At 37.2% G+C, this 22,344-nt stretch overlaps 1 protein-coding gene across 13 annotated transcripts in view; it reads right to left on the reverse strand.

Annotated features, from left to right (window-relative positions):
- Fhit (fragile histidine triad diadenosine triphosphatase) overlaps window positions 1–22,344 on the reverse strand; it is a 1,320,449-nt gene that overhangs the window by 979,610 nt on the left and 318,495 nt on the right. For 2 of the 13 annotated variants that reach the window (XM_070018840.1, XM_070018839.1), the window contains exon 3: window positions 490–602. The exons of the other annotated variants lie outside the window; for them this stretch is intronic. The gene's annotated coding sequence lies outside the window, so the exon portion shown is untranslated. The remainder of the gene's footprint in view (window positions 1–489; window positions 603–22,344) is intronic. 13 annotated transcript variants of the gene reach the window in all.

Genomic DNA, 22,344 nt, shown 5'->3' on the forward strand with positions numbered 1-22,344 from the left:
TCACTTAAGCCATTCAAGAACCTAGAGAAATTAAATGAATTTTCAATGTATCTTCCCCCCCCCTCCCCCCACTTAATCGGAAAAGGTTTTTTTCCCCACTTAATCAGCAAAGGAACAGTCCTTTAAACAAAAACCAAAAGTCCACTTAAACTAAAGGAGCAATAATACCTCAAGTTAATGTGGGCAAAATATCTCAAAGAGAGGTCATTAAGGTATCCTAGAGATTGACATGGAGTCCAGTTTAGGAGCAAAGGGTACCCCATAAAGCATCTCTTGACTGTCAGAGATACTACTCAGAAGTCAAGAATTCCCCAATTGTCTTACTCAAGGCTGGTCAAATGAAGCAGCCAGAGACACTGGGAAGTGACATGGAGAGGCTGAGCATCAGCTATGCCCTCAGAAGGAAATGTTTATAAAGCTCCCTGAGCAATGAATAGTAAGCTAGGACAAGCTAAAGGGTTAAGAAAGAGAAAATTAGTTCCATCTCACCCTGGGGCTGAGAAAGGCAGGTCTGGCCCATTCAGGTGGTTCCAGGGGACAGAAGTAAGTCTCAGACACAGGCAGTACTCGTTAAAGGATGACCACACAAGTACTTTATGATGCTGCAACAAATCAAAATATAAATGTATCCTTAGAAGAATGCTAAATAGTCAGGGAGAGACTGGCACCGGAAATGCTAACTCTATATAAAATTTCTCCTGGAGGCAAAATGACCACTTTTATGGGTGCTAAACAAAAGGTCTTTATGTACCTTACAAATATTTTGCCTTCTGAAGCAACCAGAAGAAAGTTCCTCCAGTCCGCAAGTTTTTGTGCTGTACTTTGAACATTTTGAGCATTTGCTCTCCAAATTGAAATTTAAAAGGCTAACAGCAGGGCTACTTGGATAACTAGAAATCTTATTTATTGATAGATGCAGCTACTTCCCCAATGGACAATACATAATTTCTTGCTAGCATAGTAAAGAAAAAAAAAAAAGCCTGAAGTTTTCTGAAATGAAATGAAGGGAAGCCAATCATGAATTTCCTTTTCTTGACTTCAGTGAAAGACTCAATCATGCTATGATGAGCAAGACAGAATAACATGGTATTCATCCACTTCTCATCCAAGGCAGGTAACAGTCCGAGGGTTCTGGTTAGGGCACATGATTATGACATACTTCAGAGAGAATGTTAATTTATAGACTACTTCAATCCTGAAACCTGGGGTTAAGCATATATGTACATTCTTCGTTATCAGCAGGTAGAGACACTGGGAAAAAGTGAGCTAAATATATACTTAAAAGACATACAGCCTATTTCAAAATTAAACAAGCACAATTACGATTTACAGTTGGAGAAATTTAAATCTAAGGAGATAAAACCCTACCAAATACTTTATAAATAACAGAAAGGCATCTTTATAGTATTTGGCATTTTGTATTTAACTATTTAATTTGGTCAAATGTTTTAAATTAGTGGAAACAGGAAAAAAAACTCTCCTGATTAGATAATTGAATTAAAATATTCATAGGCTTAGTAAATTCCAGAAAGAAGAAATACATCGCATACACCAACAAAGAAGAAAGAAGGAATTTGGGGATGTTTTCTTCAATGTTGCATAGTCATTGACTCTAGGGCAGAAAAACCATATCCATAAACCCAGAGCATTCTTATTCCTCCCTCTACAGCCACAGAGTCCAAGGATAAAATCCATTTCTTCAGGCTGCCCCAGAATATGAATCAACAGATTGTCTATTTTGAAGTTTTTCTGTCTTTTAATGTCATGTGATAATGTGTTAACTCTTTATTATATAAATCGGCTCTTCCTTTCTAACACAAGAAAGAGGCAGAAGTAGCTATTAGTCTCCAACTACACTTCTTAACAAAAAAAAACCCACATTCGTCTTTTTAAATGTAATTGATCTTGTGACTTCTCCCAAAATTGTTGATATTTTCTTTCATCTACATAAAGTCAGTATAAGAACTAGAAAATTCACTGGACTCACTATGCACAAAATCAAGGTTGTTTTTTTTTTCCTTTTTCTTTTTCCTTCATAGCAGCTTTAGTATTTAATGTCTTCTATGATGTCTTGATCATCTTTCTCTGAGGGTGAATATTTACTCAGGATGTTACAATTTTGTGATTTGCTGGATTTGGGGGGTATTATATTTTATGTGTATACTGAATTAATGAATTCCATTCTTTTTTATTTTTACCATTTTTATTGATTCAATTCACTGTGAATGTGAGGTTTATCTTCAAAGGAATTCTTTTTTCTTGGAAGCTTAGTATTAATAATAAATTTAATAAGCATTATATTGATGTTTATTATGAATAAATGTTTATTATGTTTATTCAAAATGTTATGTTCATTTTAATTATGTTTAATTTATGTTTATATTATGTTTATTAAGAATAAGTTTTGGTAGTGATGTAAGTCTTCAGTTCCTTCACAAAGTAAATTTATTTTGCATCATCACCTTTCCTTTTTATTATTGATTTTCTTTCTTTTTTTTTTTCTGGTACTAGTGATTGAACTCAGTGCCTCATACTCTTGATCAGCAGCACCTAGCTCAATGTTGCTTTCAAATGATGTGAAATATATCAAAAACAGAACTGAAAAAGTATTAACCTGCAGACTAAAGAGAAGAGTATATCTAGCTGAGAGTAAAGAAGAGGTTGGGGTGAGAGAAAGAGAGAAGGATGAGTAGAAACAGAAGAGCTATGATAGAAATCCTGGCTCCTGGCTGGGAAGATGGCTCAGTGGCAGAGTGCTTGCCTTGCAATGCATGAGGCCCTGGGTTTGATTCCCCAGCACCACATAAGCAAAAACAAAAAAACAAACAAACAAAAAAAAAAAAAACAGAAATCCTGGCTCCTGAACAATGTAGGGGAAAAATCTGTGGAAAGAGAAGGAAGAAAGTATATAGTGTTAAGAAGAATTGCCATTTATAATAAACAAAATTAATTTCAAAGTTTTGAAGAGACATGTAAAATTGAGAATTATTTTATATGCTGTACTATCTTAGGATTATAGAACCTTGAGATGTATTTATATTATATAAAAATCATCTAAAAAGATATTTATTCATTAATATCTAATTCCATTTATCTTTAAGTGTCATAAATGTACATTTAACACAAGAAACAAACTTGATAATCCCATACATTTTCAAGGTTTCTCAGTCTGCTTGAAATGAATTTCCACCAGTTAATTCACAGGTAACTATTTGGGCCAATCTCACAGACTACTTGTGTAATTAAAAATATATATGAAAATATGGTAATTGCAAGTGTCTGTTAATGTCAAACACATAAAAGACAAACTGAGAGATAATGACTGCATTAATGCAGTCTTAAGCTAATGTCTATGTATGTAAAATGCAGATAAAAGAAAATAATAACATCTTATAGCTTGCATGATACACTTACATAAAATTATTCAAAAAACTCCAAAGTATTTTTGACTTTTGTAAGAATCCTAGCGCCCTGTGGGTACCATGACTGGCTGCAGGAAATTTGACTAGTGTTTGAATGATATTGGTTAAAAAACAAACAAACAAAAAAAAACCTCTGTGTGTGTGTGTGTGTGTGTGTGTGTGTGTGTGTGTGTGTGTGTGTGTGTGTGTGTTTGATCTGCAATAATCCTGTCAAAAGACAATAGTCCCTGTATACTTAACTCTGTGATTCCTGGCATCTTGGATCCATTACTGAAACTGTGTACCTCAGTTCTCCTTGATTTCTTGTTACTTACCTACTTCTCAGAATGTGCCTTTTGTTTATCTTCCCATAATTCCCTGAAGCTAGCTTCAGGACATTCTGAGCCTATAAAAGCAGAGGCTGGTGAGACACCTTTGGTTTAACCATATCTGTCAATTAACCCATTCCTCATGTCATGGTAGTATTGATTAGTACTTATTTAATACTAAAATTGTTAAATATGAGATATCACTGCAAGGGTATTTCTTCATCCATCACCCTGGAATCTGCTGGTCAAAATCAGCAGGCTATGTTGTTTTAGTCTGCACAAAAATGTAGACAGAACTTTAACTATATATAAAAACTACATATTTCTTTTCTTAGTGAGTTACATTGATAATGATCAATATGGTACAACATGCCCTTATTATTCTTAATGAAGCACATTAAAGATCTGAAGCTATATTAAAATATCATCACCCTTCTGTTTGATATGTTATATATTTTAAATTAAACCTGTAAGTAATAAAAATGTACCACATAGAAAGGACATGTGTAAAAGTATGAGAGATAATGGAGGATTTAAAAACATATATACATACATAAGTAAATGAAAAGTTCAAACAATCTACACATAAATAAAGTCATTTCTTAAGAGAGCATATTTAAATGCTAAAGCCAGAGCCTACGGCAAAGGTTGCACAGAGTCAAACTTATCAATGGGGATCACGGAAATCAACTGTAGGGTACGAGTTATATTGCTTTGTGTATTCAAACTGAAAGCAAATATTTGAGAACAAATAACCCAGCTAAGCTAAAGGAAGGAAGCAAAGAAATGTACACCTGCAAATATCTAAGTTTTCAAGCCACCTCGCCTTTAAGGAAGTACGAAATCTCCACTGCTGAATCTTCACCAAGTAATTGATAGAGTACAAAAGTTCCAACAGGGCTTAGGCCACTAATCTATTATTAACATTTCATAATTTTCATATATTTATTAATGGATGTATCTGTCATTGTTAACGTTAAAGAAATAAATACGAGCGATAACCACAGGGCCTGGCCCAGAGCAGACATTCAATAAATGTGCTAGGTTTATCTAAGTTTTATTTCATTAAATACACAAATACACTAGTTTTTTTAATCTTGTCTTCTCTTTTGAGCTTGCTTTTTTAGGTAAGGCTTCCTAACACCTGCTATGCACATACTTCAGGCATCAAGGTGATCTGACCCTGGTGTTGAACTCTAATGACACAGCGTGAGCCCACTGTACATAGAAGCACTTCTTCATATTTGGGAACCATCTCAGCAGACTAAGGATGCTCTTTTCTAATACACAGGACAGGACATTAGACTCAAGGCATAGGGCTAACAGCAGAGGCAACTATTTTATCTTCAAAAAGCATCCCTATCAACTCTACCAGGAAAGCACATAGGTCATGTTACCTACCTCCTTCCCCTTTCTTTAGACTGTATCTTGTTACTATGCCCCAGGCTGGACTCAAGGTCACAATCCTCCCAGCCTCTCAAAAAAAAAAAAAAATGCTGGGATTACAGGCATGTGCCATTCTGTCCAACTTCCATGAAACTCCTTTTTTGAATATTTCTTTAAATTTTGTGCCCTTACTGGGGCCTGGACACTGTCCCTTCAGTTTTTTGGTCAAGGCTGCTACTCTACCACTTAAGATAGAGCACCACTTCTGGCTTTTTGGTGGTTAACCAGAAATAAGAATCTAACAGACTTTCTTGCCCGGGATTACAAACCTCAACCCCTGATAGGATCGTATGTGTGAGATACCAGTTCTATGTAACTCATCCATCTCTTGGAAAATATTTCTCTTTACTATTACTTACAATGGTATTTACAAAAAAAAAAAAAAACCCTAGAAACAAATTCTTTCTCCTGATTTTTCCTTTCCTCCCTTCATCTCTTCCTCTTGCCTTAAAATTTCTGCCTATGGTCAATCAACAGCAGAAAGGAAAAGTCAAATGGACTTTCCTATCAGTCGACATTTCTGTTCTGTGCTCATTTCGTTTGTCTTCATCTGAACACCCCCAGGTGATCCAAGATGAGAATAAGGTATGCCAAATGAAATAGAGAACTCCAGGCACAATTTTACCCTTGACATATGAAGAGAGAATATTTTTCTCCTAGATTTATGGTGTAATGAAAGGCAGACACTTTTCTTTTCCTCTTTTTCCCAGTTTGCAGTTCCTATGTATTGCTGCATACCATCATGACCAGCATCATAAATTTATAGACTGCCGATGGCTGAGGCTTTCAGGTAGTTACCACGTGGCCTAACACAGATATTGTCTGCAGTTCTCCTTGAGCATTCATCTATTTTCCATTCCTCTTCTTTTTTAAAAAAAATCTGCTCCTATTTTTCATATGATGTCTTCCCTTTCTTTTCTTTCCTAAGAAAGTTAAACAACTTACTTCTTCCTTACATGTCTAAGTTCTTCTGAGCTCAAAGCACAACTCCTTTACCTTTACAGAAATTTGCACCTCCAAATTTAGAAACCCTTGAAAACTTTGCTGTTAAATGTCCTTTCTAAAGTAATTTTTAGCAATGGTAACCCAGTGGGAGTTTTAGGCTTTGGGAAGGGCAGGGCCTCATTTCTAAGCTGTAACTTGTATCACAGCTCATGAGATTATTACAGATACAGTACATTTCTTCACCCCAAGCCTAACTTTCCAAGATGATTCCAAGACTGGCATAGGTTCAGAGCTACATTCTGGTACTTCATCTGGGTGAAACCTCCTTATGTAAGCCATTTAACCTCTCTGAGTATTTAATTTCCTTTTCTGAAAAAAAAAACCCAATATGTATCAATGGAAATGTTATGAGGGTAAAATAAGGGGATCTTGATAAAACATGTATGATGTCTAGTGCAGCAACTTGTTTTTATTGTTATGAGTGAAAATATAGTATATGCCAGATTTTTCTTCAAAAGAACTTTCATAGGTGACTTTACGAGTATCAGTAAATCACATACCACCTGTATTCTAGGGCTTTCACACTTAAGAAGTAGCTATATTTTAAATAAATATATTTTTCAATTGAATTTGGGAATTAAGAATAAGCACATCGCATCTGGAACTCCTCAACCTAAAAACATTGATCGTTTATAAGTTTTGATCTGTCATTGCGATTCTTTAGTCTCAGAAATGACATCTCTTTGAAAAAGATATATATTTACTACATTTATACACAGAGACTGATATTTTCATCAACAGTTGTCAAACTGACTACTGAAAAGAAAACCGGCAAAATTATAACATTGACTTCACAGGTTAACCTTTTGTGTAAGGAAAAATATAGACACTAGGTAAAATATAGAACAAAATATAGACACTAGGTAAGATGCTGAAAAGAAGAGGTAGAGAGGAAGAGATAAGCAATATGAGATTTAAAAAACAACAACAGTGCAGTGTGATGAGGAATCGGGTTTGGCTATGGGCCTTTCAGTGTAGCAATGCAGATAGGATGATCATACATTTAGGACTGTTATCAATCCTCTCCATGGAAACAGACTGAACAATGGGACGTCATCAAACTCTCAAAACAGTGAACATTTGTCATTTCTTCAAACAGAACTACATATATATAATGTTTCCAAAAATAAATAAAGGTACCAAAGCACAAAGATGAAATTAACTGGGTCCAATCCAACTGAATAAGTCAAGATTTTACCCTGTGAGATAAGTAAATTCTTTTAGAACACAAAGAAAATTCATTGATTGATCCTGGTCTGTAAAAAGAGCACTCAGATCCACTTTGGTATAAAAACAGACCTGCTTTTAAATGCTATTTCTGCCATTTATTTATTGAGTAAGTTTCTTATCCATTATGTGCTTGGCTTCCTCATCCCTAAAGTGGATATGAAAATAGCTATAAGGAGAATATTAAGGTGTTCTCTCTCTCTCTCTCTCTCTCTCTCTCTCTCTCTCTCTCTCTCTCTCTCTCTCTCTCTCTCTCTCTCTCTCTCTCTCCTTCCCCCTTCCCTGTTTTCTATATCTCTCTGCCCTCTTAAAGAGTAATTTCCAGCTATGCTAGGCAAATTTAAGCATAGAAAGTCTTGTTTACAAGATGGCAGGGTTGCTATATAACAATAGTTTCTTCTCTTACGTCTATTTCTTCTCTTCTAAATTGAGAAAGGTCTGGTCTCCAGGGCAGTCTAACTGGTTTTGTTTTGTTTTGTTTTCCTCTTCTGCCTTCTTTCCAACTTCAATAGTATCCATGAGCCAGGATGACATCCAGGCTTCTTGATTCATTTCCATTCTTCTCCATCCTCTCAGAGTTTGCCCTCAGCATCCTTGAGCACACTGTTTGATTCAGAAGGCCACTTAGGAAGCTGTAGGAAGTCTCATTCAGACCCCCACTAAGTCAGCCCACCTTTATCCTTTATCAGTGTTCTAGACTTGAAGGCATTAGGCACCCAATATATTTCATCACCATTTCCATGTTAGGGCTTTTGTAACTGCATGTCCCTCCTTCTGAAATGCTCTGCATCCTCAAATCATGGCCCTTAAAATCAGTTGGATCTCAGTTCAAATGTTATCTTTTCAGAGAGATCTTCTCAGACCACCCAGCCTATGTTTTTGGCTCCCATACCAAAATTAGATGGCTGCAGGTCAGTTCAATACAACTCATCTTTATAGTCTGCTGTGTTTCTGTTAAAAGTCAAAAGATGGAAATCGTATAGTATTTTTATCATGTCATTTGGGCCCAATTTGCCCATTTCTTCACCAACGCAAAAAAAAAGGAGATGAATTATCATAACAGGGACCATCCATATAGAAATCTCCTTACAGGTTGAATTTAAAACACAACAAAGCAAAGCCCATGGTACTATCTTATAATACTTTCCACATACAGTTTTTTGGGAGGGGACTGGATATTATCCTCCCTGGAACAAATATAATACTCACATTTCCTTAAGTATTGTGTGGATTTTTTTGGGGGGGGTCCGGTCGTGGGGCCTGAACTCTGGGCCTGGGCGCTGTCCCTCAGCTCTTCAGCTCAAGGCTAGCACTCTACCACTTGGGCAACAGCGCCACTTTTGGCTTTTTTTCTTTTTGCTTATGTGGTGCACCTCAGGCATGCAAGGCAAGCGCTCTACCACTGAGCCACCTTCTCAGCCCTGTGTGGATAATTTTATTCATCAACTTGATTAGGTTATGGGTGCCCAGATACTTGGTCAAACATTACTTGAGATAGTTCTATAATAGCATTTCAGATAAGGTAAACATGTATCTATTGAGCAAATATTTATTGACTTACTGATTGTGGGTGGGCCCTGACTAATCAGCTGAAGGAATGACCAGAACAAAAGTATGTGTTTCCTACATTCCTGTTAAGAGAAATGTCAGATAGTTCTGAGCTGGAAGGGTGGCTCTGTCCTACCTTCAGGCTCTAACTAAAATATTTGTCCTTTCTAAGTCCTGAGCTTGTTAAGCTTTGGACTTGAACCAAGAGAGCCATTGGCTCTCTTGGCTCTCCAGAAGGCTTTGGACCTTGTTAACCTCCATAATTATGTGAGTAAATCCCTTATAAGTTCTTCCTATGTGCATGTATTTATAAATACCTTCTTAATTCTGTTTCTCTGAAAAAAAAGGGGAAATACCAATACAACTAATACAAGTATGAAACCTAAATCCAAAGTTTAACAATCAATCATCAAACAATATGGCAACTAGCCATTTACCTCCTTACAAAGTATGTAACATTTTCTCATGAGTTATCATATATCATTCCCATCACTGACTACAGCTAGAACTCTCTTTAGATACTAACACTGCATCTGTAACATTAAAATGTAATGTATCCAAGTAGGACGAAGTGAGAATAAACTAAGAGGGTACCTGGAATACGAAATAAAAGGCAGCCTTGAATATATGTACTGCATTCTATTTTTCTCAATAAAAGCATTAAACAAAGCATGGGTTTGGTGGCTTACACATGTTATCTCAGCTATTTGGCTGGCAGAGTTACAAGGATCATAGTTCAAGGTTGCTCCAGCTCCCCAGAGGGCTCCCCTCCATAAAAAAAGCAAGACTCTATTGAAAAATAACTAAAGCCAAAAGGGTTGGGATCAAGGCCCAAGTAGTAGATCACCTACCTAGTAAGCATGAGGCCCTGAGCTTAAAATTCCAGTACTAAAAAATAAATAAAGTTAAATGGCAGAATGGCCAATTTGTACATATTAGTACTTTAGGATACAGAAACAAATAATTAAAGATCTACTTGTACTTTTAATTTCATTAATTTCATCTGATGTTTGAAAATAAACGTCTTCTTGAAACTCTCACATGTGTGTCTCCACTATGAAAAGTTGTCTTCTGTTCCTTGTGAGTTTTCCAGACCACTGCTTCCTCTCTGATTTGAGACCTACCTTAAATCATCCTCATGATGTCTCTCAAAGTCATCTTTAAAGGCACAAGTACCAATTTATAAAATATTAACAGCTTCTCATCTTAAATTAAAATCCATTCTTATACAAGCATATATGCTGATGTCCATTCACAATGTACCTGTCTCTTAGATTGCTTTTCAAAAATGATCTTCAAAAAGTCTGTTCAGAACAACTTCCATTACTTGTAAGAGTCAAGTCACATTGCTTGGAATCACGATCATCCCTGTGTTCAATTCAATTGCTCTTTTTTTTGTTGTTTAAACCATTCTCAACAAGGATTCTTATTGAGCACCTAAAACAAACACTGGGTGAGGCCATTTCAGCTCACTGGGTCTTTCCAAAGTATCATTTGTAAAGCTCTACATATAAAGCAAGGTTGTGTAGTCTAGAGAAAAATAAATCATGAAAGAAAGCAAACCCCCTCCCCTTTGTATTTGAGCATACCTGGTATCTATTAGTGCAGTTCTGCCTAAAGATGGAGTGCCAGCTGGTTTAGTGACAGCCCTGATATTCTGATTCATTTAATCTCATATCTGATTATCCAGTAGTAAACTTAGATGTCCTACAAACCAAAGAGGATCTTTTTTTTTTTTTGTGAACATACTGTACAGAGGGGTTACAATTACATGGGCAGGATAATGTGTACATTTCTTACCAAGCATTGCAGCCTCCTTGGTTTACTCTTCACATCCCTTCCCAGCCTCCCCCCGTCCCCCCAATCCCAATCCTTCTCCTTCCTCCCCCTTCCCCCCCCCCGGAACCGACGTTGTAAAGCTCGTTTTGGACATGACAATTTGTACTTCTCGTTGTTGCATCAGGTCCACCTGTATCCTTAAACAACTGGTTTTTCCCCATCTCCTCCACAAGTTATACTGACATCAAATATAGTGAAAGCAGGGGTTATACAACAAAGAGATAATCTTATAAATGCATTAGAAACACATGCATGAAAGAAAAAACATTAAAATACATATCTAAGGGTTCATTTTCCTGACATCACATTATCTGAACTTTTCCGCTTGACTCATACATATACTAGATATTGCAAATAAGGGAAACCATGGGACCTATGCTTCTTTGGGCCTGGCTTACTTCACTTAATATAATTTTTTCCAAGTTTTTCCATTTCCTAACAAATGGGGCAATGTCATTCTTTCTGATGGAGGCATAGAATTCCATTGTGTATATATACCACATTTTCTTGATCCATTCATCTACTGAGGGACATCTGGGTTGGTTCCATATCTTAGCTATGGTAAATAATGCTGCAATAAACATAGTTGTGCTGGTAGCTTTAGTGTGGTCTTGTTTGTAAACATTTGGCTAAATGCCCAATAGTGGGATTGCTGGGTCATAGGGGAGTTCTATGTGAAGTCTTTTGAGGAACCTCCATACTGCTTTCCAAAGTGGTTGAACAAGTTTACATTCCCACCAACAATGAAGTAAGGTTCCTTTCTGTCCACATCCCCTCCAGCATCTGTTGTTAGAGTTCTTGATTTTTGCCGTTCTAACTGGAGTGAGGTGGTACAAAGAGGATCTTTTATTTTCATACTGCAGTCAACTACAGACTTGTTTTTGCATTAACATCCAGTTGCAATGTATCTCTGTTCCATACATAAAGAGGCACCTGATTCCACTCCACAAATCTATTGCATTTTGTCTCTTCAGTGTCCTTAATAACACAGAACAAATATCTTTACATACAATTTAATTTGTTACTTGATTGCCTTACTAGAAAGAGCTATAAACATAAATAAAAATAAACATAATATTGATGCATACATATCAATATGTATACATGGATATTATATATACATGCACAGAGAGAGAGAGAGAGAGAGAGAGAGAGAGAGAGAGAGAGAGAGAGAGAGAGAGAGAGAGAGAGAGAGAGAAAACCAAGTTGATGGAAGTACAAATTCTAAGATTCAACAGTAGAGCCAGACTATATTCTTGTGCTGCCATTCCTCCAAATCACAGAATGTTGTCAGAATGTTATATTCCTAAATTCCCACAAAGCATATGGCAACTGTCAGAGTGAATATTCTCAAATGCTCTAACACTGGGATATTTTAATTATCACACCTGACCAATTTTATTTTTCACTTCCCCTCTTTGCCACAGTATTCTTGTTCCAAGCTTCCTGGGTTTTTCTTGGTGGCTATAACATGGAAGTGTACCATCCCTATCCTGTTCTGGGTTTGTAGGTTTGGAAGGTGTATCAGCTAGGATTGTTTATGACTGTGTTAATCACATTCCAACTATGAGCCCACCATGTATTTAAATGAAGCTCTCTTTTTAGTTCTGTTTTATGCTTTTTTTTTTCTTCTTTCTGTTTTCAGGAATCTGTGATGTGCAGAACAGCCTAAGCGCCTCCTCCTATCCGGAGTGCTAAAGGAATTACTCAAGATCGTTTCCTTCCAGAGAACTGGAGAGCCGGTCATCTCAGTGGCTTCCAGTTCCTCATCTCTGAGATTTCCTCCCATGGTTCTTTTCTTGGAATTTAATATTTTATGATGATAATTTCGCATCCTAAGTGTGGCAGAAGTATGCTCACTCCTTGATAATAGAATTCAATTTTTCTGTGGAAAAGAAAAATGAGCTCAGACTTAGATAATGTCTAATGGCTGGTTTAAGCCAGTATGGCAAAGATGCTGTTTTTGTTGCTGTTGATCAGTATTTAGCAGTAAGCCTGTGACTTAAGTCTTTTATTTTTATTATCATTTTTGTGTGTATGTGTGGGCATGTGCATGCATACTGGTATTGGGGCTTGAACTCAGGGCCTTGTGCTCTTGTTTGGCATTTTCTACTCAGGGATGATACTCTACTACTTGAACCATACTTCCACTTCTGACTTTTCCTGGCTGGTTAAAAATAAGAATCTCTCACATTTATCTTTCCAGGCTAGGTCTGAACTTCAACTCTCAGATCTCAATCTCTGGAGTAGTTAGGATTACAGGTGTGTGCAAATGGCCATTCATCTGGAAATCTTTTATTTTTTATGGTACTGGGAATAGCTCCTAGAGCCTTGTGCCCATTACACAAAGGTTCTATCATTGAGCTACTTTCCCAATCCTGTGAAATCTAATTCTATTTGATTAATGGAAATGCACTGAGCTTCCATGAAAAATCTTTTCCTCTGGAAAAAAAAAAAGGCAGTGTTACATGAGAAGAAAGGCTCTATCTTCTTTTCTCTTTTGGATGCCCTCATGTACAAACTTTCTGTGCAGAGCTTTGATAGTCATCTTTTGTATATTAGGCAAAAATATGAAAGATCTTAAGGATGAAAGAAACTGAGTCCTTCCTGACATCACTGGAACCAAACGCTGAGCCCTTCTAACTACTGTTTCTTTGCACGTAAATAATATTCTATGGTTTAAGACAGTATTACATGAGTTTTCTGTGACTATAGCTGGGAATGTTTAGAACTCATATACCACTTGAACATCAAACTTCATCTGTTTGAAGCAAATGCAAGGCTCTACGTACTATGGAAACAAGTCAATGTTTTATCACAGTTGCACCCCTCAGAAGTCTCATTCAGTAGTGTACCTCCCATTGCATACAAGAATGCTTCCCTCTCGAGCCCTGAGGACTCTTAATTTAAGACTGACAAGATGAATGAGCTACAATAAAGCTGAATCAAATCCCAAAGAAGTAAAAACAAGCCAGGAAAGCAAGGAACCATATGAACATCCGTGTTAGGCAGTGTGAAGGTACTTGCCTAATGAGGCATATTATTCAAAGGAGAAGACGCATCAACTCTGTCTGGAAGAGCAAAACAAAGTTGTAATCAAAGTGGCATTTCAGTTGAAGTACTTGTTGAGAAGAAAAGGATGCATTCCTATAGTGAATTTGGCAGAAGATACAGAAGTGGTTAGCAGAGGAACGATGCAATGGAAAAAGTTGCAAGTCCATCAACTGAACTGGTAATGTATTCAAGGTAGATAAGTTTGCTTCCTAGTAGACAGGGATGGAACAAGTATTGGTAGAATTGATACCTTCAAAATTACAATAGGCACAGATATAGGAAACTATGAGAGATTCACCATATCTTTGAATGGTAAAAATTAAAAGAACCTTAATGTATGATTTCCAATTCTCCACACTTTAACTACTTCATGCTACAACTTAAATGATTTTTTTTTTGTCTCCTGGTCACTGTCCCTAAGCCTCTTTGTGTTTAAGGCTAGTGTTCCACCACTTGAGCCACAGCACCACTTCCAGCTTTTATTTGAATAGTTTATTGGGGATAAGAGTCCCACAGGAACTTTTCTGCCTAGGCTGGCTTTGAACCATGACCCTCAGATCTCATCCTCCTGAGTAGCTAGGGTTATAGGCATGAGCCACCAGTACCTAGCATGAAGTGATCTTTTAAAAGTTTAAATCTTTTATGACTCTCTTCTGCCTAAATATCTTCAATGGTTCTTTAGTAATTCTAGAATTCAAACTCTAAACCATTTCCTGTCCCACAAGCTTTGATGATCTATCTGCCTTGCTAGCTTGCCTCACTAGCATCTTAGCCCACCAGGCTCTGCCCTTCCTGGGCTCTCTCCTATGATCACCTTCCAATTCAGAGATTCTACCATACTCTCTCAAGCCTCAAGACCAAGCAAGACCCAAGATGGACACTCACCTTCACTCACCTTACAAATACTCACACCTGGCTTCTCAGAGCATACTTCACTTTTCCACTGTTACCTCTAACCATGAACTTCTCTCAACCCCCCTTGTCTGTTGCAATCTCCTCTCCCACTTTATCATACTGCTCATTAGTTTGTTTAATAACTACCTTCTTTACATTGTAAGGCTAATTAAATCAGGGCTTAGGTCTATCTCTTTCACTTGGTTTCTTACATCAAATAAAACCCAGGGGACCCAAATAAATGATTGTGTATAACCCATCATAGTATTGACACCATCTTTGTGGAAGGAGAGGTTCAAAAATCAAAAACACACATAAAATTCAGCTTCGTGAAAACATAAGAAGGGAAAAACGTCAGCAAGGATGATTTCAATGAGTGAATATACCTTTTACTGTTGCATTTAAATATCAAAGAATGGAAGTTAGTAGGGCTCCTTGTTCTACCATCCTCATTAGAAGCAGATGATAAGCTTAACCGCATCCCTAGATTTTAAGAGCTTAACAAATGTTAGATATTAACTAATTGGTACTACCAGTGTTATTTGTGGCAGAAAGTTCCTGGTACTCAAACAAGCACCTGGCCTCCTTATCATTAGATAATTCATGTTTTCTTGGTAACTACTTTAGACCAGTGCCCAGCACAATCCTTGATACCCAGATATATGCAGTAAACACTTTCTGACTATTTGAATGAAAGCCCAAACCAGTATGAAAATACAGATAAGCTTGTAAGCAAATAAAAAGAAACAGGTAGTATTTAGCAGAGGAGGAAAAGGAAATATGAACAAGACTGGTTAAACTATTTTTTTATTTCTACAGGATAAAATTAGGATTTCAAGCAGGGCACTGGGGGCTTACATCTATAATCCTAACTATGCAGGAAGCTGAGATCTGAGGATCAGTTTGAAGTCAGCCCAGGCAGGAAGTCCATGGGACTCTTACCATCAACTAATTACCAAAAAGACAGAAGTGGAGATGTGGCTCGGTGGTAGAGCAGCACCCTTGAACACAGCAGCTTAGGGACAGCACCCAGGCCTTAGTTCAAGCTGAAGGATGGCGCAAAAAATAAATAGAAGGATACATAATCAATTAACGAATTAAAAGCTCAGTTTTAATGGCACAAAACAGAACTCACTGAAAATTCTCTAGTATAAAATGGTCAAAGCAAATGAACAGAGATGTATTCAGGTCATAACATCGATCCAGTTGTCAGAAGGTCAGCTTTCAGTCCCTGAAAAGTCAGTTAAGACATTTCAGGACACAGTTTCTCTTCCGTTTTAAGGGAAGATTCTTAAGTCTGCTCACCTCTCTCATTCATCTGTAATGTCTTGTCTACTAGTATACCCTTACCAAAGTAAGGATTTCTTTCTTACTTCCACTTGGATCCATGCCAAACAAACTCAAAGTGCCTCCTACCCCTTAGAGGAAGTCTTAGTGAGTGTCTATAACTATTGCACGTGACAAAAGGCCTGTAAGTAAACTGCTATTATATAGAAGAGAAATGGTGATTCATCTCAGTAAAGGCTCACTGTCTTGAAACTGTGTGGCATTGAGGATCCCTGGAATGTGATGTCAAGATTTCTACCTAGCAGCTCTCTGGACTCCTGAAGTCTTTGAATAACATACAATCATATACTACCTTGCCAGAATACAACAGGATGATTTTAAAGCCATCAAGATAAACTTCATCCATGATATTATTTTTTTCCATGTTTATTCATTTGTGATCAATATGAACATTTGGAAGTCAATCTACATATTGATATTCTCTTGAAGGGGTTCTAACAGCTCTATTGGAAGAATTGTTTTTGCAGTTCTGCATTTGCAGAACTCATTTCTACTTCATAAAAATAAAGACGAACAAAAGAAGGAGTGTATTCAGTTCCCGTTCCACCTAGTTAAATTAGCGGTTATGCACATGCTCTATGAGACAGGGCTGACCTGGATGCACCCTGGACTCTCCATTAAACTCTGCATGAACTTGGACAAGGTATTCAATCTTTTTGAACCCAGGTTATATTGATAATTTATATCATGCCTTCCTAGCATGGAAGAGCTTAATAAACGTTACCTGTTACTGTTGCTGCTGTTGATATTTTTTCTGGAAGAGATTATTAGCATTCACACAGGTACATAGACTATATGTCTCATCTCTAAAAATGGTTATGTGGGTTCAAGCAACTAAACGCTGATTAATCGAACACAGGAGAGTATGCTACCCCCTTTCTGGATGGACCCACAGAAATCTTCCAGACTCTAACCTTTGCTATTTCCTATTTCCCTTTTCAACAACCCTGAAGGCTACTAACTGAAGAATCTGGTGCTTACAAGATAAAGAAATGGATCCTATCCAGGAACCTTCCAGAACAGCCACCCTTCAGAAACATCTGTGTGTCACTTAGTATGATTTTTTCAAGTCCTTTAATTTCCTTACAAATGGGGCAGTGTCATTCTTTCTGATGGAAGCATAGAATTCCATTATATCTAGCTAGCTAGCTAGTTAACTAGCTATCACATTTTCTTGATCCATTCATCTACTGAGGGGCATCTGGGTTGGTTCCATATCTTAGCTATGGTAAATAATGCTGCAATAAAATAGCTGTGCTGGTATGGTCTTGTTTGTGATCATTTGGGTAAATGCCCATAGGGGAGCTCTATGTTTTGAGGAACCTCCATACTGCTTTCCAGAGTGGATGAACAAGTTTACACTCCCACCAACAGTATAGTAGCATTCTCCAAAGAAACACAGGTCCCATGGTTTCCCTTATTTATAATAATTATTATACATCTAGGAAAATCTTAGCAGATGAGCAGAATAACTCAATCACTATGTATATATGACCATATAGGATGATGCTAAGTGAAATGAACTCAAAGACATGGACACAAGAGGTTTTTCCTTGTTGTTTTTAATGTAGCATGTGATTTCTTTTTTCTTTTGTGTTTTCCCCCTTTGGTTTATCCCCTGTTGTCACTGTATTTGATTGTGATACCCTGGGTATTGTATATATGTTTATCTGAATTAGGAAAGGGAAGGGGAACAAAAAAATTGGTGAGACAAAGGACAAAGGGCTAACCAGTTAGTGGCATTATGGTTTAAGTGGTAGAGTGCTTGCCTTGAGCTGAAGAGCTGAGGGACAGTGCCCAGGCCCAGAGTTCGAGCCCCATGACCGACAACAACCAAAAAAGCAGGGGGGGAGTAACCAATGAAACAGCAATCTTCACAAGACAATATGTTGGAAATGATCTGTACAACTTGGGGAGGGAGGTGGGGGAGGGAAAGATGGAGAAAATTGAGAGAAGGGGTAACAAGCTCAACAAGAAATGTACTCACTACCTTACTTATGTAACTGTAGCTCTTCTGTACATCACCTTGACAATAAAAATTAAAATTAAAAAAATCTGAGTAAGAAACTTTTTTGTGTGTTGTTAATCTACTAAGATTTGCTTGGCCATTACAACAGTTAGCTTACCTTAGTATTTCTCAAGCTGGGCTCCTGTGGTATTTTGGACTACAAAATTAGTAAAAGCTATTTTGTGTGTTATGGGGAGCTAAAAATTGTATCTATAGTTTCTATCCACGATAGGGCATTAGTAACTTGTCTCTTAGCTGGGATGGTTAGGGAAAAACAAAGGAGGATGCAACAATGCTTGATAAGAAATGTATTCATTACCTTGCTCATGTGATTGTAACCTCTCTGTACAGTATTTTCATAATAAAGAACTTATTTAAAAGAAAACATGTCCTCAGAAACTGCCAAATGTCACATGGGGAACAAAATTGTCTCTGGTTAATAACTAGCCTGCCCAGACCAAAACACTGCCATCACCAGGAACACTAAGTCAGTTCTCAGACCACAAAGAACTGAACTGAATTCTCCGACTGTACAACTCTGTCTGTACAACTCTGGAAGCTGTTTCTCCCCTAGAATATCCAGTACTGACACTTAGACTTTAGCCCAGGGAAACCTGCTACCGGCTTCTGACCTACAGAACTACAAGATAATAATTATATCATTTAATTGTATTATTTAATTTATTATTGTTTAAACAATGTACTTTAATTTTCACATGCCAGCTCATGTTATTTTGCTAAGGTAGCAACACAATACAAATAAACCACAAAACATTAAACCTTGCAGAAGAGAACGTGTTGAAGAAAATACTCATTAGGTATTAAAATATAGCTTACTCTAGTCTCCAGTTAGCTAACTCATGCATATACACTGCATGGAGAGGTTTATTTAGGGAGCAATTAGAGCTGTTTCTCACATTTCTGTAGACTTTTAACATTGTCATAATGACCTGTGGCTGACAGTGGCTTAGAACTGACTTAGGTAAGTACAGTGCAAAGAGGAAAAGAGCAAATCTTGCCTGCTGAAGGAGCTAAGTCAGATCTTCATATTAGCAAGCCTAATGCATCACATTCGTACCACGAGTACACACAGTTACTATTTTTTAAATACTGTCTTCTTTTTAGTCTGTGAAAGGAAGGTGTTTGATATTTGTAATCAGATTCTCCCTCCATTAAATTATGAAGTGTGTGATATTTGTGTGTTGCACAGACAACGCCTCCAGTGATTCACATCTGTGTGGTCATCGTCCCCATGGATGATGGTTAACTTGTGTAACCAATAGGAGATTGGCAAAATCTGTGACAGCTGATGCTAGGTCATTGAAAGTTTTACTCTGTCTTCTTTCTCCCAGGGCACCCTCTTGGGGAAGTAAGTCTGTCACTGATGAAAGATCCTCAAGCAGCCATGGAAAGGCCAAGTAGGTGTGAGGCGAAACCAAAACTCCATCATTCTCACCTACTTCTAAGTGAGACCCTTAGAGGCGGATCCTACAGACCCAGTCATGCCTTCAGATGACCATCCGTCTGACCTAGAACTGTTCCAAATTCCTGACTCTCAGTAATGACAGAGATAAGGTTTATTGAAGCTTTAAATGCTTGAGTTTTGACCTAACAAAGCAGAGTCCACAAGCCCTGACCAGTGGCAACTCTACAGATGAACTGCACCATAGACTGCTTTATCTATTGAGCTCCATTGCATCATTATCAGGAGATAATTAAATCTCATCTTAGTATCTCAGTTTATGAGCTTGCTGCACGGAAGCACCAAGCCTCACACATTCTTGTATTTTCTCTTCTCATGCTTTATGCAATTTTCCTCTTTCCCTGTTGACCACTAAAATAGTGTTTTTCAACTCTTGGGTCCCTTCTCTCCATATTGCCTCTTTTTTCTATACTAGCTCAGTAGAAGCTAGAAAATTGAAAGCATTCTATCACATAGTGCATGGTCCTTGACAGCGTGAGCCCACAATACCCTTTTCAATGGCCAGAGCCTGCAAAGATTCTTGATTAAGTTGTGACAAATGCCTTCTTCCATAAGGAGGCTTGTATGCATTATGGAATAAATAAAATTAAAATGAGAAAATTTGCTTACTCATGCCCTGCCATTGGAACACAGGCCTCAATCACTTATTTCACACTTTCTGAACACACAAGGGTTATTTCTAAAACCTATTCTGTTGGTTTTCCAGGTGCTTATGTTCAAATATAGGTGATATGATAAAGATGCAGGTATTTATTCATATTTACCTGTATGTATAAGTACTACATTTGCATATAAAAATAGTGAAGTCTAAGTGCCAAATAAATAAAACACATGGGTATTAACAAATGCTCAAAAGAATAGGCTATGCCTGTGAGCTGAATTTATCAGGGCAGCCTGTATGGAGGAAAAGACAAGAAAATGTAACAGTGGTAGATATTTTTATAAGTACTATTAGTTTTGTCCAGTTCTACTTTGACTCTGAGCATTATGAACTGCTAAGCATCTTAGCCTCTTGTGATTAAGAAAGGCCAAATGAAGTGTCTGAAAAGATAATATTTTATTTCAGAGTTAAAACAGGGGAAAACATTCTATGTGTAATCGAGTCTCTCATACTGAAGAAGATGACATGTTCTGGCTAATCTAAGTAAAGGTTGTTGGTGGATATTTTAGTTAAAACCTCTTGATAATTAATATTATGAGTATTAATAGGGAATAAACCATTTGTTTAGGTTTTTCCACTGGGATTGGGGGATTCATTTGTTACTGCAGCATAACTAAGCCTCTCCTAACTAAAAAAAGAAATATTCCAGGAAGCAGAAAAATGCAAAGAACAGCCAAGGTAGCATATAAATCATGCCTTATATGACCTTTTTCAATGAATAGTCTGTATGCATACCATACCAAGCCTTGTTATAAAATATCTTAATGGAATTGAATTTTTTTAAATAAAAACATAAAGAAGGTTAGAAAGGCAGCAGGAAAATGAGCTACTGCCCTTGGGTGAGCATTACATATCCGATGAACAGGATTATTGATGCTTTGGCCAGGAGCATCCCTTTCTCTTTGCTTTCTTTTTCTTTGAGATTACAAGCCATATATTTCCATTTGGAAAACTGTATTTCATAACCTCTAAACCTAACATGAATCCTTGTGAAACCCTAGACCACAGCCGAATGGCCAAAAATAAAAACTTGGAATTCCTTTAAAGCTATACCATTTTACACAGCAATGCTTTCTCTCTCTACCAAGAAAGTATTCCCGCTTGATGGATGCCCCTCTCGCACTGTATATTACACTTACTGCTCCATGCCTGTCACTCCTTATTCTCTTTCTAGTTGTTTGTGCCTTATTAAATTCAACACTTTGAAACAACCAATAAGAAGCAGAGAGACTCATGAAGCCTTTTCTCTTATAATCAAAGCTCCCCTTTTTTTTTTTTTCTGGGAATGCAGACATTTATCATGTGTCAATCAATTTGAGGGATTCATTGACAATTTACTTTCTTTGTAATGTGCCACTTCTGAATGAACAGGAAATGGTCTTCTATGAAAATCTGGTGATAAATTTTCCAGTCCTTTATATGCACACATGAATCCCACTGTTTCCTCCTTAAAGCAAGCTTCTTTAAAATTGATTTGCAAGTTGAATTTTTGAGCATACAACAGAACAAAATGGAAGTGCTTGACTATTATTCTCAAAGTAAAGCCCAGGGGCAGTGATCTCAGAATATGCATTGAAATATCAAGAGAAAACTCAAAGGTCCGTGGTAGCTTCAGATATCTCTATGTGTGAGTGGCGGGGAAGGAGACAGGGTAAGACAGCACAGAAAGAGAAGTGGGACTTCTGTTGCAGTTATTTTACTCATCTCCATATTAGAGTGTATCAGTCTAGAGTTTTAAAAACTATTATAGTCCATGCTCCATCATTTGAAAGGGATTTCATTAGTTAGCTAAGTGCAAAGGAACCAGGTTCAGATCAGTCCCTTATCTAAGGAAAGTTTTTGGCAACTCAAGAGAAAAGATCTGGAAAGTTTACCAGAGACTGAACTTATTACATTTGAATACAGGTATCTATATCACCTAAATCATCTAACTCCCTGTGAAACATCAATCCTGATTTTTTTCAGAAATATTGTTTGTGTGCTATTGAATGCTTCCTTAGTTCTAAGTAACAGAAAGGAAATCAAGTTGGGTTAAAATGGAAAAAAGGTTATTAGAAGAAGACGAAGGTATCCCTAGGATTCGGGCAGAGATGTGATCAGTT

Source organism: Dipodomys merriami, unplaced genomic scaffold, assembly GCF_024711535.1.
Source record: "Dipodomys merriami isolate MVZ:Mamm:240054 unplaced genomic scaffold, mDipMer1.0.p SCAF_13, whole genome shotgun sequence".
NCBI lineage: Eukaryota > Metazoa > Chordata > Mammalia > Rodentia > Heteromyidae > Dipodomys > Dipodomys merriami.